Source organism: Xenopus laevis, chromosome 6L (genome assembly GCF_017654675.1).
Source record: "Xenopus laevis strain J_2021 chromosome 6L, Xenopus_laevis_v10.1, whole genome shotgun sequence".
NCBI lineage: Eukaryota > Metazoa > Chordata > Amphibia > Anura > Pipidae > Xenopus > Xenopus laevis.
The window spans coordinates 100,518,455-100,525,126 of NC_054381.1; positions in this window are offsets into that span (position 1 = coordinate 100,518,455).

Sequence of the window (6,672 nt, forward strand, 5' to 3'; positions counted from 1 at the left end):
TTATACAGCGTTTTACACCATGCTTAAAACCAGAAATTGCCTCCTGAATTTGTCCCATTGAGTTAAGTAGGTTAATCCAGTGGGGTACAGTGGTATAAAATAAAGTGATGTCCTTTTTGGCATCAGTCTGGTTTTTAAGAAAATACCTTAATAAAAACACTGATAGCTATTTGTAAAAAAATTATTGCCACAATTGTGATGGATTGCATTCATTCATTCATAAAAAGAATGAGAAGGAGCTTTAGAAATAAGCTATTTCTTATTTACACCAGCATTTGCATTTTTTTTAATTGACAAAAAGTACACAGATGTACCAAGCAGTACTTATATTTACCTAAGCTAAAGTGCATTCTAAAGCATTGTATACCAACTGTGCAATACATGTGCAACACCTCAAATTACATATGTGAATTGAGAGTGCTGGTCAGTTTTCATACCAGGTACATGTATATATATATATATATATATATATATATATATATATATATATATATATATATATATATATATATATATATATATATACACAGTATATACACACACACACACACACATATATACAAAATAAGAGTGGTCCGCACTCCAATATCTCAGTTCAGACCACCTTTATTGTATGTACAGGTAATGGACCAGTTTTTCAGAATGCTCAAGACCATCAGAGCTTTTATTTAGTTTGGAGCTTCATACCTTAAATCTACTAGAAAATCATTTAAACATTAAATAAGTCCAATAGACTTTTTTTTCTCTAATAAGGATTAATAATATTTTAGTTTGGGTCAAGTACAAGTCACTATTTTAATATTACAGAGAAAAAGGAAATCATTTTTGGGAGACGGCCTTCCCGTAATTCTGAGCTTTCTGGATAACAGATTTCCGGATAATGGGTCCCATACCTGTATTATACGTTTTGATTCTTTGCACCCAGTTTTGAGATATATATATTTACGTGTTTGAGTGCAGTTTTTGGACAAGAGGGTTTAGGCATTGTGGTTGCACAATATTATGATAAATGAACAGCTCTTGTTTCCTTCTTAGAACCGAAAACAAAAATATACAAACAACGTGTCTTTTACCCGTATTTCTTTGGGAGCAGCATGCTGTTGACTATTTAAAATTATATCTAGATTGCCATGCAGTGGTAGCAGCCTTCTGTATCAACTCTGTAAAATAATACCTAGATTGGCATGCTGTTCTGACTTACATGGGCAGCTGTTACACGTGTACTATTATTGCACATAGAGTTAGATGCATGTAATAAGGTTAGTCATCCATCTTATCTCAAGCTGTACTTTAAACATAGTATATAATTGAAGCAGTGATTTTGTAAAGCATTATAAAACTTTAATGGGATCTTTCTCTTTCTTACAAATCTTTTAATACATTCTCTAATACACAGGTGAAATCTATATTATTTAGCTGTATTCCTGAGCATCCACATGGCAGAAGTTAGAAAAAAACTTTGTGTACTTGCTTTGTGTTGTAGGTCATGAAAAGCTAGAGGACCATAGATTTTCTACCATTGTATAAAGCACACGTTGTATAAAATGTGAATCAGTAATTTTAACCACTTATTGGAAACATTCCGATATAAAGCTTTATTTACTGTATAATGCAATGTCAAAAGAAGAGCTAAAATACAATTTTTCAAGCTACTTTTGCAGAGTATCTTAGAATGTCATGGCTGACAATGCTATGCAACTGAGAAGCATGTGGAAAACTGTAAATAAACAATAAAGTATCATTCCTAAGATGGGAACTTAATGGTTGCATTTTGCATTTACATCAATTACAGAGATTTAGACAAACTTACTTACCCCTTTATACCACATGTGAGGGGACCCCAACATGGGTGTCCTCAGAAAATTTTCCAGGAGGGGGTATAGTCATCAATCAAAAACAGCCTTTTTTTCTGAGACTAAGCCTGTATACAAAAACTAGGTGCCAAATTAGAATAACAATTTATAAATCATGAAACTCTGCTGTGCCCAACACTGCAAATATTTTTTGGAAACATTCACTCTGTGAACACACCCCTAAATACCACACCCATTTTACCAAAACAGACCCCAAATGTGCCAGTATAATTACTACAGAAAATGGATGACAGACATATTATATACAAACCAGTATAATCACTAAATAAAATAAATAATGGGCATTTGTAACACAGATGTACCAGTATATTTTCTACAGGAAATGGACAAACTGCATATTAACCCAAGACATGCCAGTGTAATTTCTACAGATAATGAATAATACTCATATTAGCCCCACACATGGCAGTATAATTACTACAGAAAATGGATAATCAGCATATTACCCACATACTTACCAGTATAATCAATGTAGAAATGGCCCTCAATTAACTCCAGACATTCAGTAATATGAATGCAGAAATGCATCTCTCTCTCTCTCTCTCTCTCTCTCTCTCTCTCTCTCTCTCTCTCTCTCTCTCTCTCTCTCTCTCTCTCTCTCTCTCTGTTATTTGGGGCAATGGACTGTGAGGTATGCAAAATTCAAGGGGGGGGGGGTTCCTTGCCCCTATTTGCAGATGCCAACAATCTTTGGTAATAAAGTCAAAATGCTCACAAAACCTAACATAAAAACAAATTAAAAATCTTTAAGTTGTTGATCTCTTCCAGCTGATTAAAATGAGGCTTGACATTTCTGTGGAACGTGTAATTGTGTGATTTCCCTATCCTGGTGGGCCCTTGGCAAAATGCTCTTTTTACCATTGATGTGATACCTGGTCCTGTAAATGGTTCTTACATTTATAACAAATGAAGGAAAGTTGTGCTCACCAATAATTTAATTAAATCATTCAACAGGGGTGGAATGAGGCTGTGACCAATAAATTCAAGAGGTCCTCTGCACTCATTATCCTATATAATAAAGTTGAAGTGTCTCTGCGTCCAGTCCCTGTGTCCGTGGGATTGCGCTACTGCGCATGTGCCCCACGGACCGTCTCTGGCGAATTTTTTTTAGACTAGAACAATTCTGTTTTTATAAATGTTTGACTACATATGTTCTAGCGCCCGTTAATTTAACGGGCTTAATGTCTAGTCTATATATAAAGGACATCGAGAAATTTTGTGCTATAAGCTACTAAAAATGCCTTACACTTGAAACAAAACAGGGATTGATTGTCTATATATTGCAATATATTTAAGCTGGCCACTATGTCAAATTCATCCCTGGTCTGGCCAGTCCTACACTCAACTTTCATCTGACTCATTAAGAATTCTATAGCTTCATTATACATTTTAAACAGGGACTAAGTTTTACCTGCAACTTACTTGCTGCTTTCAAGGTTAAAACCCAAAATTATGGTTACCCTTTTATTAGTCACCACTGGGATTGCCTGACAATAGCTGGTTTTTAGATTTAGGCTACTATATTTCAGGTTTGCTAAATTTCCATCTAAAAAAAAATCAGTGGTGCCTACATTTACTAGCTGTTTACTGATAAATTATTAATACTGTTCCTAGCCTAAAGGAATATTTTACTATCTATGCCGGTAAAATAACACCGTTGTGACTTAGCTTAGCATAAATGTTAAGTGAAAAGAGGAAAGAATTCCCTGTCCTATGGGGCTTACAGTCTAAGTGGGTGGCACTGGAACTGGCAGTATTTATAAGAACCAAAATTGACTCAGATATTGGCAGTGTCCCAGAAAGTAGTCTTTGAGTTACTTTTGAAGAGATTAAAGATTCTTTATGGAAGAATTCAGGTATGGAATTCTAGAGGTATAGGGGAGAAAGAGTGAAAGGTTTATGGTAGGAAACAGAAGTGGGACAAATGTAGGAAATGTTTTATATGTGATTTACTGACATCCCAAGACTATCATGGTTACTCATGGTCCAGTAGACAGCCAAGCCAAGTTGCACACTGCCTTTAGAGATGATGTTCACCTTAGAAATATGTCTTGATGGTGGATCTAATCTAAGCAGTAATAAAATTAGAATCTGTTCTTTCTGGTGTGGTGTCAATTAAGCTATGCTAACATGTTTAATTGTTAGTGTACCTTTTCATCTTTCTGTTCAGGCATTCTTATTTATCTTCTGCTCTAACAACCAATCCACTACTACTACTACATAATAATAAAAAAAAGACCAAGTGTAAATTGATTTCATCAGACAATATAAAAAGGGACATCCACCCCAGAATTAATTTAGCATAATGAAAGAAAATGTAGTTTCAACCAGTTTTCCAGTTTGGATTAATTATACTTTTTGAGTGGTTTTAAATCAATTTGTAAATGTACTTGCAATTGGAAGTAGTATTTGTTTATCCATTTCTGTAGTCTGTTAGAACGGGAAGTGCAGAAAATATAAACAGGCAGACAGATACTGCTTTTAATAGTGATTACCAATAACTTTAAAACCATATATATCGGAAAATTGCTTAAAATTATATTTTAATTTATTGTGCAAAAAGAGTTTTGCATCAATGTGTCTTTTAGTACAGGTATAGTGTTTCTAGGAGTGTTTACACCAATTTTCTTCGAAACTCAGCTTGTTTTTGTTAGCTGCAGCAGTTGCTGGGAGCCTAGACTCTATTCATAAAAATAGCAAGCAGATTGTAATGTAGAATTAACTGTTTATCTCCCATAGACCATAACATTCATACCTTGCCTGCCTAAGAAATGCTGTGATTTTTATCTCATGGGCTGATTCAGGAAAATACCCTTTCATAGAAAGAATATATTAATCTAGAACTGGTTAGGCAATTATTGCTACCATACCATAGTGCAACTATTTTTTTCTCTAGTGAAGGGTATTTTCCAGCTTTTTGCAAGAGCTAGAAATTGAAAGTGGGGGTAGTGAGCAGAAATGCTGTACTAGATTTAAGGGAAATGGCAAAAGACACATTTTTGGCATAAGGCACACCCTCCCAACAAGCAGAGTGGGGAAACAAGTAGTTGCTGGGAATCAATTTCCAAGGGCCACTGACACTCTTTTCCTTTGAGCTCCCACCTGATTTTTGATGTTGATTACTTATGTCTGTAAAACATTTATTGCCCAATGACACTAGGGCAAATAACATGTTTACCACCAATCTCATTGTGCATTTTTTTATTGCTATGATTGTATTTATTGAATATTAGTTTGATATTGGCATGCTTGGAGGATATAGGGCTTTTCAAATCTGATGCATTTTTTTGCATATCCAAAGTTGTTATAATGTATTTCACGGTATTATGAAAAATATTCCTTTTTCAGTTTTAGGTATTTATCGGGGAATATCATATATTTTGTTAGCGTAAAAAAACCTATGCAAAGACGTTAGAGCAAAGTGCCTAAGACAGAATACATCGATTTGTTTTTCATCTTTTCAGTGACATCACAGTTGTCACATTTGTCATCTGTGGGTCAATTGGAGGAGGCTGAATAGCATGCCCATATGAAGGAGAACAAATGCTTACACATTTTAATTCCTTGAGTGTTTGGTCATGACCATGTATATGTCCCATGGAGAAACAATGTGGTGTGTTTTTAGGTGCCTGGTATCCACTGACATTTGAAAATAGCGACCATAATATTGTCTCATGTAAAGTATTGTCAAGAAAGAAGCATAACATTGAGTCAGCTAAGACACTGAACTGAAAGTTTCTGTTCAAACACGTCTACTGACTACTGGTACTGGATTTTGATGCTCTTGTATACAGGCTGCCACTGCTTGAATTCTTTCAATTGGCTGAAAGCATCCGTGAAATCAACGGCGACTCTCATTGACTTTAATGGGAAAAGGTTGGACGCAAAATGTGAGCTCTTTTCAGGTTGAAAATGTAGGGGCAGATTTATCAAGGGTCGAATTTCGAAGTAGTACATACTTCGAAATTCGACCATCGAATTGAAAAACTTTGACTTCGAATATCGAAGACAAAGAAGACAAAGTATTTTTCAGCAAAATTGGGCATCCTGTGATCGAAGTAAAATCGTTTTCAATTCGAAGGATTTCAGCGATCGATCGGAGGATTTTACTTCAACCTCTAAAGACTCTAAATGTTGTAGAAGGTCCCCATAGGCTAACATAGGACTTCGGCAGGCTTAATATGGCGAAGTATTGAAGTCGAAGTGTTTTTAAAGAGACAGTACTTCAATTATCAAATGGTCAAATATTCGAACTATTTTACTTCTAATAGAATTCGAAGTCGAAGTCGTAGTATCCTATTCGATGGTCGAAGTATCCAAAAAAAATTTTACTTAGAAAATTCCCTCTAATTCACTTCAACACTTGATAAATCTGCCCCTTAGTGAGCTTTCTCAGACTTACAACCAGTCACACTGGAGATTTTACTTACTTTGCCAATCAAATCATTTGCTTTATGTTGAGTGTTTTGAAAACCTTGAGTTGAGCAAATTTTAAAGAAATTCAGCTCCTTTTTTATATTTAAATGTTTTGACTAATCTATAGTAGTTGGTATGGGGATCCAAATTACAGAAAGACTCATTATTCAAAAATGTAGATCCCAGGATTATAGATATTTCCCATATCTGTATTAAGTGTATTAAGTATCTGTGCATCTCAGACCCTGCTATAATCTTCGGTGCAGATGGTCCATGAGAATCTCAGGCCTACTCAGATGCAATAGAATATATATGTATCTGAAAGCAACAAACTATAGTTGGTGCATAAAGTTTTTACCCCTCTACTTTTTTCTTTTTGTGG